Consider the following 13,614-nt stretch of genomic DNA (forward strand, 5'->3'; position numbering starts at 1 on the left):
CTGACCAAAGACACAAAGTGACACCCCACCAATGCATACAACAACTACAGTTTGGAATTTGACCCAATGGATCAAATATGCTGAACATTTCGATTGGTTACAAAAAGCTAAATCAAATAAAGCAATATAATGTCTAATTTAAGTGTCAACTATAGCAACTGTAGTTGTTATACTATTGCATCTGAATTATTATTTAACTTTATTTACATGTCACAAAGGACCAAATCAATGTGTTGATGCAAGTTAGTTTCTTGAATTTTTTTACCTAGGCAAGTCAGTTAAGAACAAATTCTTATTTTCAACGACGGCCTATGAACAGTGGGTTAATTGCCTTGTTCAGGAGCAGAACGACAGATTTTTACCTTGTCCGCTCAGGGATTCGATCTTGCAACCTTTCAGTTACTGGCCCAACACTCTAACCACTAGGCTACCTGCTGCCACTTTAGTGACAGGTTGCATACAGTCCACTGTTACTTTTCCTAATAGTTTTGATAAACGTCTTCATTAATGTCATATTGGTACAGCATTGTCATAGACAGAGACATTCAAGTAATCTTCATCATAGTCTGCACTATTCATTTTTTTCATGAGACCCACCACAAACACCCTTTCCCTCCCTTACACCCTCCTCCTCTTTGACATAGGCATCCTCCGATTTCCCATAGATGTGCCCTTTTTCCTTCCCATTCTTCTTTTTACCCTTCACTCTCTCCAGACCTCTCTCACAGCAGACGTCTTCAACGTTCACATAGTCCTCCTCCTTTTCCTCTTCGTTGCCCTCCTCTCTGTTGTGTCTGGTGTCAATACCTGTTGCATAACAGTGTGCTCATGAATATTCGCAACAGCAAAGTCTGGGGAATAAAAAAAACAACTTCCAAACAAAATTCTGCATCAACAAAAGTCTTTAGGCCGATTTTGAGATGCTGCTTCACTTAACTTTTCAAACTCACGGCGTAAATCAAGTTCAGATTCAGCCTCTGAGTTTACAGTATAGTGATATATCACTTACGTTTCAAGCAGAAGCAGAAACAGGAGTGCTAACCCACCAGAGGTCCAGACGGAACTGGCCTGTCGAGATGACAACATCACCTTGGACACACTCATTGCGATGGCCATCAATCTGGATAGCCTACTTCGGGAGCGTCAGTACTCTCATCGCTTCTCTCCCTCCCTCAGCGAAGAATTGGAATCAGAGCCTAAACGCATGGCGGTAGGGGTCACATGTCTCCCCACGGCGGAGCGCCGTGGATGGATACAGCTGGGGCTCTGTTTGTACTGTGGCCAAGGAGGGCACAAGCTTCAGAGGTGTCCGAATCCGGGATCCACAAGAGCAGAGGGATGGTCACGTGATTTTTCACACTCTGGGACATGAGTGAGTATGCCATCTTCCTCACTGTATACTAGGCTCCTTTTGGTGTCCATCTCACTAGCTGACTGTCCCTCATGCACTGTGTCTACAGCTATAGTGGATTCCAGTGCCGCAGGGAACTTTATTGATCAGACCCTTGCCTCCTCCCTTAACATCATCTCATACCTGCTCTCCTCTCCTTTTCCGGTCCAAGTCCTTGATAGCCGGCCCTTAGGATCCGGAACCATCACCCACATCACTCAACCACTCACTCTCACTGTGGAGTCCAGCCGTCAGGAGAACATTCCATTCTTCATTACCAGTCCACCAGTTCACAAGATCATCATCAGCCTCCCCTGGCTTCAATGCCATAACCTTACCATCTCATGGTCGAGGATGAGAATTACAGACTGGTCACTTGAATGCTGGAGGACCTGCTTCCCCTGCTCCCTGTGGTTCCACGTTGGTTGAGAGTCCTTCAGGCCAACATCCCGGAGGTACACCAGGGCCTGTGGGAGGTATTCTCCAAGACCCGCGCTACCTGTCTTCCTCCTCATCGCCCCTGGGACCATGCCATCAACCTGCTTGCAGGATCAGCGCATCCGCACAGACTCATCTACCATCTGTCGGTAGCTGAGACCCAGGTCATGGAGGATTACATCCAAGAGGTGACCAGCAGGGTTTCGTCCGCACGTCCACTTCCCCTGCATCAGCTTTTTTTTGTCAAGAAGTTTCATCAGAGGGCTGTCTCCTTAGGATACCAAATCAGCCAGCAGGGTGTGAGAATGGATGACAGGAATGTAGATGTGGGGTTTGCCAACTTTTACCACCGCTTCATCAGGAACTTCAGCTTTGTCGCCGCTCCTCTGATCTCTCTCTTTAAGGGAGGGCCCCGTAGGTTGGTGTGGAGCCCAGCATCCAACAGGGCCTTCTGTCTCGTTAAAGGACGTTTCACCTCCGCCCCATTGCTCTAACATCCAGATCCCACAATATCCTTTGTGGTGGAGGTGGACGCTTCAGAGGTCGACGTGGGGTCAGTTCTGTGTCAACTACAGGGTAACCTAGATAAATTGTATCCATGTGCTTTTTACTCTAAAAACTGTCCCCTGCAGAGAAGAATTACGACGTCGGTGATCGAGAGCTCCTGGCGGTGAAGTTGACACTTAAGGAGTGGAGACACTGGCTGGAGGGCGCCAAAGATTAATTTGTCATTCTCACCGACCATCGGGACCTGGAGTACATACAGACAGCGAGGAAGATGAATCCGTGCCAAGCGAGGTGGGCCCTGTTTTTCACAAGGTTTGACTTCACGCTGACCTATCGCCCAGGTTCAAAGAACATCAAAGCTAATGCCTTGTCCCGTCTCCACGATTCGGGAGAAGGTCCTGTCCAGAATCCACCTGTAATTCCATCCTCCCGAGTCATAGCTCCTGTGGTCTGGGACGTAGATGCGGTCATCTGGAGAGGGAGGCTCTGGAGAGGGAGCCCGCACCCACTAATTGTTCTCCCCTAGCGCATTTCCGTTCCCACAGGGATAAGGGACCGGCTGCTGACCTGAGCACACACAACTGTCATTGCTGGACATCCAGGTTTTTCTCGCACTACCCAATCCATCTCTGGGAAATACTGGTGGCCCACCTTAGCACCGGACATCAGTCGCCATGTCAACTCCTGATCCGTATGTGCTCAAACCAAGTCCCCCCGGAATGCTCCAGCAGGGAAGCTCCTGCTGCTTCCTGTGCCTCAGCGAACCTTGTCACATCTATCCATTGACTTTGTAACCAATCTCCCCTCCTCTGACTGTTTCACCACCATTTGGTGGTGGTGGATAGATTTTCTAAGTCCTGTCGTTTAATCCCTCTTCCTGGTCTCCCCACTGCACTCTTCCAGCAGGTCTTGTGGCATTATGGCCTTCCGGGGGATATCGTCTCCGACCGTGGCCCCCAATTCACATCACGAGTATGGAGGGTCTTTATGGAGAAGCTTGGGGTCATAGTCAGCCTCACTTCCGGGTACCGGCCTCAGTCCAACGGGCAGGTGGAGAGGATGAACCAGGAGCTGGGGAGGTTCCTGAGGAGTCACTGTCAGGACTGGCAGGGTGAGTGGGCACAATTCCTTCCATGGGCAGAGTATGCCCAGAACTTGCTACGTCACTCCTCCACTGGGTTGACCCCCTTCCCGTGTGTTCTGGGTTTTCAGCCGGCCCTGGCTCCGTGGACCCCGGGCCAGACCGAAGCTTCATACTGTATTAGACACATGCTCTGTTCTAGGCTGCACCCATTTGGTCACGTAGCACACCCACTGGCATTTTCTACAAGAAATCTGCCTCCAGAAATAAAAGCTTCTCCCAAGTGGTACTCCCGTTGCCTGCTGCACTACTGCTTGGATTCCACCTAGCGATCTGTTCACCGTCTGCCCCTATATTCGCCAATTCTATCTCTGACCTTTTTAACCTGTCTCTCCTCTCTGGCGAGGTTCCCATTGCTTGGAAGGCAGCCACGGTTCATCCTTTATTTAAAGGGGGAGATCAAGCTGATCCTATAAAAAGTGTTGGGAAAAAATGATAAACTGACTGGCTTTCCTGATGTCTGTAGTATTCTCTCTGGTATGCAATCTGGTTTCCACTCAGGTTATGGATGTGTCACTGCAACCTTAAAGGTCCTCAATGATGTCACCATTGCCCTTGATTTTTATAGACTTGGCCAAAGTTTTTGATTCAGTAGACCATTCCATTCTTGTGGGCCGGCTAAGGAGTATTGGTGTCTCTGAGGGGTCTTTGGCCTGGTTTGCTAACTACCTCTCTCAAAGAGTGCAGTGTATAAAGTCAGAACATCTGCTGTCTCAGCCACTGCCTGTCACCAAGGGTGTACCCCAAGGCTCGATCCTAGGCCCCATGCTCTTCTCAATTTACATCAACAACATAGCTCAGGCAGTAGGAAGCTCTCTATCCATTTATATGTAGATGATACAGTCTTATAATCAGCTGGCCCCTCCCCGTATTTTGTGTTAAAACCTCTTTGGGGTAGGAGGGACGCTACCGTCCCACCTGGCCAACATCCGGTGAATTTGTTCTTAACTAACTTGCCTAGTTAACAGCGACAGGAACACCAATAAAAAATGGACTGGAGGTAGAGGCATTATTAGAAGCATGTCAGTTACCCAGTAAATTAGCAGTGGTGAAATGTGACGCTCATACTAGTCACACAGATAAAATCACCATAGGTAATCGTAGAGCATATGAAATGGCTAAGGCGGCTGCCTTGGTGAGAGAAAGTGTCAGAGAACCACATGTAAATATTGTGAATACGAAGGCTGGGATTGTGAATATAAAAGATTTACAGCAGCAAACTAAAAGGAAAGAAATGTGGGAGTGGTTGGAACAGTGGTTAGAACAGGGAGTGGTTAGAACAGGGGTGCCAAGTAGACATTGAAGGGTTGTGGTATAACCCTACAACATTCCACAGGCCACAATCAACAGCCTGATCAACTTTACGCGAAGGAGATGTGTCGCACTGCATGAGGCAAGTGGTGGTCACACCAAACACTGACTGGTTTTCTGATCCACGCCCTTACCTTTTATTAGGTATCTGTGACCAACATATGCATATTTATATTCCCAGTCATGTTAAATCCATAGATTAGGGCCTAATGAATGTATTTCAATTGACTGATTTCCTTATACACTGCTCAAAAAAATAAAGGGAACACTTAAACAACACAATGTAACTCCAAGTCAATCACACTTCTGTGAAATCAAACTGTCCACTTAGGAAGCAACACTGATTGACAATAAATTTCACATGCTGTTGTGCAAATGGAATAGACAAAAGGTGGAAATTATAGGCAATTAGCAAGACACCCCCAAAAAAGGAGTGATTCTGCAGGTGGTGACCACAGACCACTTCTCAGTTCCTATGCTTCCTGGCTGATGTTTTGGTCACTTTTGAATGCTGGCGGTGCTCTCACTCTAGTGGTAGCATGAGACGGAGTCTACAACCCACACAAGTGGCTCAGGTAGTGCAGTTCATCCAGGATGGCACATCAATGCGAGCTGTGGCAAAAAGGTTTGCTGTGTCTGTCAGCGTAGTGTCCAGAGCATGGAGACGCTACCAGGAGACAGGCCAGTACATCAGGAGACGTGGAGGAGGCCGTAGGAGGGCAACAACCCAGCAGCAGGACCGCTACCTCCGCCTTTGTGCAAGGAGGTGCACTGCCAGAGCCCTGCAAAATGACCTCCAGCAGGCCACAAATGTGCATGTGTCAGCATATGGTCTCACAAGGGGTCTGAGGATCTCATCTCGGTACCTAATGGCAGTCAGGCTACCTCTGGCGAGCACATGGAGGGCTGTGCGGCCCCACAAAGAAATGCCACCCCACACCATGACTGACCCATCGCCAAACCGGTCATGCTGGAGGATGTTGCAGGCAGCAGAACGTTCTCCACGGCGTCTCCAGACTCTGTCACGTCTGTCACATGTGCTCATGTGCTCAGTGTGAACCTGCTTTCATCTGTGAAGAGCACAGGGCGCCAGTGGCGAATTTGCCAATCTTGGTGTTCTCTGGCAAATGCCAAACGTCCTGTACGGTGTTGGGCTGTAAGCACAACCCCCACCTGTGGAAGTCGGGCCCTCATACCACCCTCATGGAGTCTGTTTCTGACCGTTTGAGCAGACACATGCACATTTGTGGCCTGCTGGAGGTCATTTTGCACGGCGCTGGCAGTGCACCTCCTTGCACAAAGGCGGAGGTAGCGGTCCTGCTGCTGGGTTGTTGCCCTCCTACGGCCTCCACGTCTCCTGATGTACTGGCCTGTCTCCTGGTAGCGCCTCCATGCTCTGGACACTACGCTGACAGACACAGCAAACCTTTTTGCCACAGCTCGCATTGATGTGCCATCCTGGATGAACTGCACTACCTGAGCCACTTGTGTGGGTTGTAGACTCCGTCTCATGCTACCACTAGAGTGAGAGCACCGCCAGCATTCAAAAGTGACCAAAACATCAGCCAGGAAGCATAGGAACTGAGAAGTGGTCTGTGGTCACCACCTGCAGAATCACTCCTTTTTTGGGGGTGTCTTGCTAATTGCCTATAATTTCCACCTTTTGTCTATTCCAATTGCACAACAGCATGTGAAATTTATTGTCAATCAGTGTTGCTTCCTAAGTGGACAGTTTGATTTCACAGAAGTGTGATTGACTTGGAGTTACATTGTGTTGTTTAAGTGTTCCCTTTATTTTTTTGAGCAGTGTATAATCTGCAACTCAATACAATTGTTGAAATTGTTGCATGTTGCTTTTATATTTTCGTTCAGTGTAAATGAACACTTACCTGCCAATGAATAGAAAAGCATGATGAGCTGTTGGGAAGAAACACAGACAACCAAAACATTACAATTAAACACACATTTACTGAGGTTGCCATTTCTAAATGGATAACGCTCCATATAGCTATCGTTAGAGCTCCAATATAGCTATCGTTGAGAGAAGTATAGTTTGTGTAACTGAAGTTACTTTGAAAAAGTTATTCGCTACATCAAAATGACCTCCTGAAAAATGATGTCAATCTGAAATGTAATATAATAATTTTTTTAAATAAAACATGACTGGAAGATTTACATAACTCTAGAGTCAGATGTTAACAGTGTAAGGAGATCTATGTGACAGCCAGATAGGAGAGTGCATCGGCTTAGCCCAGTGGTTCAGGAGATGATGTAGACATACAGTGGATTCGGAAAGTATTCATACCCCTTTACTTTTTCCAAATTGTGTTACTTTACAGCCTTATTCTAAAATGAATTGAATCGTTTTCCCCCCCTGACGGTCCACGCACGCACGCACGCACGCACGCACGCACGCACGCACGCACGCACGCACGCACACACACACACACACACACACACACACACACACACACACACACACACACAGTGGATAGCAGTCCCACTGACTGCACCACACTGACGATGCAGGTGTTCATGCTGCTAGCTTGCCAGTAGGAGAATCAAACAAGGAGCTAGCCAAAAAACAGATAACGCTGCATCAAGCATGGAGCCCCTTTACAAATCCCACAGAGACAGTTTCTTTCAGAGACATACACACCTGGAGATTGAATTTTGAAGCAATTAGTGAACTTGATTACAGAGGTGAAATCAAGCAAACGGAACACAAGACAAGTTAGGAAATGAGGGAGACAGAACAAAACTTCTGAGATCTTAGTTCCAGTGAAGGGAAATCTTAACGCTACAGCATATAACGACATTCTAGACGATTCTGTGCTTCAAACTTTGTGGCAACAGTTTGGGGAGGGCCCTTTCCTGTTTCAGCATGACAATGGCTGCGTGCACTAACCGAGGTCCATACAGAAATGGTTTGTCGAGATCGGTGTGGAAGAACTTGACTGACCTGCGCAGTGACTTGACCTCAACTCCATTGAACACCTTTGGGATGAATTGGAACACCTAGTGCGAGCTAGGCCTAACCGCCCAACATCAGTCCCCGCAGCAATGTTCCAACATTGAGTGGAAAGCCTTCCCAGAAGAGTGGAGGCTGTTATAGCAGCAAAGTGGGGACCAACTCCATGTTAAAACCTCTAACGCCTACCAAACCCGGATCCGGGATCCCCCCCATCACAAAAGCTGACTAGCATAGCCTAGCCTAAAGCCACAGGGATATCATATAATAAAATGTTCATGAAATCACAAGTCCAAGACACCAAATGAAAGATACACATCTTGTGAATAAAGCCATCATTTCTGATTTTTTTAATGTTTTACAGGGAAGACACAATATGTAAATCTATTAGCTAACCACGTTAGCAAAAGACACCACTTCCATACTCCACCATTTTTTTTACTCCATCACCAGCTATCACAAATTCGACCAAATAAAGATATAAATAGCCACTAACCAAGAAACAACCTCATCAGATGACAGTCTGATAACATATTTATTGTATAGCATAGGTTTTGTTAGAAAAATGTGCATATTTCAGGTATAAATCATAGTTTACCATTGCAGCCCCCATCACAACTCTCACTAAAACGACTAGAATAACTACAGAGACCATCGTGTATTAGCTAATTACTCATCATAAAACATTTCTTAAAAATACATAGCGTGCAGCAGATTTTCTAAGTGTTTTACAGCGAAAACACAATATAACGTTATATTAGCTTAGCACAATAGCGAACATCACACCAGCATTGATTCAAGGCAAAAATAGCTATAACGTATAAACCACCAAAATATATTAATTTTTTCACTAACCTTCTCAGAATTCTTCAGATGACAGTCCTGTAACATCATATTACACAATTCATATAGAGTTTGTTCGAAAATGTGCATATTTAGCGGCACAAATCGTGCTTATACATTGAGAATAGTGTCCAAAATCTCAAGCAACCTGTCCGGCGCCATCTTGGAACGGCACCTATACTTATCGAAAACTATTCATAAACTTGACTAAAAAAATACAGGTTGGACAGCAATTGAAAGACAAATTAGTTCTTAATGCAATCGCTGAATTACATTTTTAAAATTAACCTTACTGCGCAATACAGGGTCCGATAACGCAAGGCTACACTGCAAGAAATGGCGTCTCATGCATTTTACTTTTTTCAACAGAACAATGAATTATCAGCATAAATAGTTCTTACTTTTCGATGAACTCTCATCAGAATCTTGGGATAGGTGTCCTTTGTCCAAAAGAATCGTTGCTAGGTTGGAGAACGTCGTCTTCAGAGTTGCAATTAGCAGTAAACATTAGCACGAAAGAGAGAGATACCCAAGTTCCTACAGCGCCAAGGAAATAAATACCCGAAAATCGCAATATACTGACATAAACTGATATAATTTGGTTCAAAATAACAAGATTATGATGTCTTTAAAGCCTATATCGAATAAAAACATGACCGGAATTATCTAAGGAGCTAAAACCAGAGCTTCTACAACGACATGCCAAGCTTCTCTTTGCGCCCGAGCGAAGATCCAAAAGAACGGCCACCGTGATTCCAATCAATTTATAACCTTTGGGAACTACGTAGAAACTCAATTTCAAGTCTCCCTATTCGCTGACACCCAGGGGAAGGCGTATGCAGTGCATCTCAACCAATAGAGGACAGGCAAATTAATACACAGGTCTCAGAACAGCCAGTAAAATTCTGCATTCTGACATACACATAGGAAAATTGCTCTAAGTCGAGTTCTGTTTCACCCACAGATATAATTCAAACGGTTTTAGAAACTAGAGTGTTTTCTATCCAATAGTAATAATAATATGCATATTGTACGAGCAAGAATTGAGTACGAGGCAGTTTAATTTGGAAACGAATTTGTACTATGTCGAAATGGCACCCCCCTAGTGGCAAGAAGTTAATGCCCATGACTTTGGAATGAGATGTTTGACGAGCAGGTGTCCACATAGTTTTGGTCATGTAGTTTACCTTGAGCGAAACATAAACTCAGCAAAATAAGGAACGTCCCTTTTTCAGGACCCTGTCTTCAAAGATCATTTGTAAAAATCCAAATAACTTCACAGATCTTCATTGTAAAGGGTTTGAATACTGTTTCCCATGCTTGTTCAATGACCCATAAACAATTACTTAACATGCACCTGTGGAACGGACGTTAAGACACTAACAGCTTACAGACGGTATGCAATTAAGGTCACAGTTATGAAAACTTAGGACACTAAAGAGGCCATTCTACTGACTCTGAAAAACACCAAGAGAAACAAACCCAGGGTCCCTGCTCATCTGCGTGAACGTGCCTTAGGCATGCTGCAAGGAGGCATGAGGACTGCAGATGTGGCCAGGGCAATAAATTGCAATGTCCGTACTGTGAGACTCCTAAGACAGCGCTACAGGGAGACAGGACAGACAGCTGATCGTCCTCGCAGTGGCAGACCACGTGTAACAACACCTGCACAGGATCGGTACATCCGAACATCACATCTACGGGACAGGTACAGGATGGCAACAACAACTGCCCAAGTTACACCAGGAACGCACAATCCCTCCATCAGTGCTCAGACTGTCCGCAATAGGTTGAGAGAGGCTGGACTGAGGGCTTATAGGCCTCTTTGTAAGGCAGGTCCTCACCAGACATCACCGGCAACAACGTCGCCTATGGGCACAAACCCACCGTCGCTGGACCCGACAGAACTGGCAAAAAGTGCTCTTCACTGACGAGTCACGGTTTTGTCTCACCAGGGGTGATGGTCGGATTCGCGTTTATCGTCGAAGGAACGAGCGTTACACCGAGGCCTGTACTCTCGAGCGGGATCGATTTGGAGGTGGAGGGGCCATCATCGTCTGGGGCAGTGTGTCACAGCATCATCAGACTGAGCTTGTTGTCATTGCAAGCAATCTCAACGCTGTGCGTTACAGGGAAGACACCCTCCTCCCTCATGTGGTACCCTTCCTGCAGGCTCATCCTGACATGACCCTCCAGCATGACAATGCCACACTGTTTTTTCTGTGCGTGATTTCCTGCAAAACAGGAATGTCAGTGTTCTGCCATGGCCAGCGAAGAGCCCGGATCTCAATCCCATTGAGCACGTCTGAGACCTGTTGGATCGGAGGGTGAGTGCTAGGGCCATTCCCTCCAGAAATGTCCAGGAACTTGCAGGTGCCTTGGTGGAAGAGTGGGGTAACATCTCAGAGCAAGAACTGGCAAATATGGTGCAGTCCATGAGGAGGAGATGCACTGCAGTACTTAATGCATCTGGTGGCCACACCAGATACTGACTGTTACTTTTGATTTTGACCCCCCCTTTGTTCAGGGACACATTGTTCAATTTCTGTCAATCACATGTCTGTGGAATTTGTTCAGTTTATGTCTCAGTTGTTGAATCTTGTTATGTTCATACAAATATTTGCACATGTTAAGTTTGCTGATAATAAACGCAGTGAGAGGACGTTACTTTTTTTGCTGAGTGTATTACCTGCAAACATGACCTGTATTACCTGTAACCCGCCTCACCCAATCTGATACGGACCTTATAGCCAGAGCCTCCATCAGAAGCTAGCCATCAGGGCCTCCCGGGTGGCGCAGTTGTCTAAGGCAGAGATTCTGGGTTCGAGCCCAGGCTCTGTCGCAGCCGTCCACGACTGGGTGGCCCATGGGGTGGTGCACAATTGGCCCAGCGTTGTCCGGGTTAGCAAGGGTTTGGCCGGCAGGGATATCCTTGTCTCATTGCGCACTAGTTACTCCTGTGGTGGGCTGGGCGCAGTGCACGCTGACCAGGTCGCCAGGTGTACAGTGTTTCCTCTGACACATTGGTGCAGCTGGCTTTCGGGTTGGATGGGCATTGTGTCAAGAAGCAGTGCGGCTTGGTTGGGTTGTGTTTTGGAGGACGCTTGGCTCTTGACCTTCACCTCTCCCGAGTCCGTACGGGAGGTGCAGCGATGAGACAAGACAGTAACTACTACCAATTGGGGAGAAAAAAGGGTAAAATAATAAAAATTTAAAAAGCTAGCCATCATAGGCTAATTAGCTATTTAGTCATTGTCAGCCATTGCTAGCGGCCTTTACCTTCTGCACAGACACCAGATGTTTTTTTTACCTGGATAATACTTGCCAGCCTGCCAGTATTGGACTGTTTTCCCCACTACAATGCTGGATTCCTGCCGTAAGCCCTGGACCATTACTCCTGACACCGAGTGACCCAGCCCCGAAGCTAGCTCTGAGCCAGGTCCACCTCCCGGCCTACTCAGTGATTACTCGGCTACACAGCTGATGCCTCTCGGACTCTACCCCAACACGGCTAGAATCCACTACTCCACCGGATCCTTGCTGTAAGCTCTGGACCTTTGCATCGGATCATCGCTGCTAGCTAGCTGCTACCGAGTGGTTATAGTGGCTAACGCCCCTGCCCCGAAGCTAGCACCAGTTAGCCGCGAGCAGGGCGCATCTCCCAGCTAGCAAACAAAATTACTACAACACCTCTTTCGCCATCTGGCTTGGACCCTTTGTCGACACGGCGCCCCTTTGTACCACCACGACTGGTCTGCCGACGGAACTCCATCCGCTGTGCCCTCAACCGGCCTTTGCCAGACGTCGGAGCAGACGCTTCTACTCCCCCTGGCCTGCTAACTTTAAACACAGTGTCTCCTGCGTGCTAGCTTAGTAACGACTACCCCTCGACTTCCTTGTTCCATCTACTGCTGTTCATTGGACCCTATGATCACTTGGCTACATAGCTGATGCCTGCTGGACTGTTCATTAATCACGGTACTCCATTTTGTAAAATGTTTTGTTTATCTGTTGGCCCCAGCCTCGAACTCAGGCCCTGTGTATAGTTAACCGACCCTCTCTGCCCATTCATCGGCATTTTACCTGTTGTTGTTGTCTTAGCTGATTAGCTGTTGTTGTCTTACCCGTTGTTGTCTTAGCTAGCTCTCCCAATCAACACCTGTGATTACTTTACGCCTCACTTTATGTCTCTCTCAAATGTCAATATTTACATTTACATTTAAGTCATTTAGCAGACGCTCTTATCCAGAGCGACTTACAAGTTGGTGCATTCACCTTATGATATCCCGTGGAACAACCACTTTACAATAGTGCATCTAACTATTTTAAGGGGGGGGGGGGGGGGGGTTAGAAGGATTACTTTATCCTATCCTAGGTATTCCTTAAAGAGGTGGTGTTTCAGGTGTTTCCGGAAGGTGGTGATTGACTCCGCTGACCTGGCGTCGTATACTGTTGTTTAGGATAGTTATCATTAGTTTAGGATAGTTATCATTGTTTTAGTTTACTGCGGAGCCCCTAGTCCCACTCATCATGCCTCAGATACCTCCTTTGTCCCACCTCCCACACATGTGGTGACCTCACTCAGCATAACTAGCGCGTCCAGAGATGCAACCTCTCTTATCACTCAGTGCCTGGGGTTACCTCCACTGTACCCGCACCCCACCTTACCCCTGTCTGTACATTATGCCCTGAATCTATTCTACCACGCCCAGAAATCTGCTCCTTTTATTCTCTGTCGCCAACGCACTAGACGACCAGATTTGATAGCCTTTAGCCATACCCTCATCCTACTCCTCCTCTGTTCCTCGGGTGATGTTAAGGTTAACCCAGGCCTTGCGTGTCCCCAGGCACTCTCATTTGTTGACTTCTGTAACCGAAAAAGCCTTGGTTTCATGCATGTTATTAACATCAGAAGCCTCCTCCCTAAGTTTGTTTTACTCACCGCTTTAGCACACTCCGCCAACCCTGATGTCCTTGCCATGTCTGAATCCTGGCTTACATTTTTTGGGAGAT

Source organism: Salvelinus alpinus, chromosome 1 (assembly GCF_045679555.1).
Source record: "Salvelinus alpinus chromosome 1, SLU_Salpinus.1, whole genome shotgun sequence".
NCBI classification, from domain to species: Eukaryota; Metazoa; Chordata; class Actinopteri; order Salmoniformes; family Salmonidae; genus Salvelinus; species Salvelinus alpinus.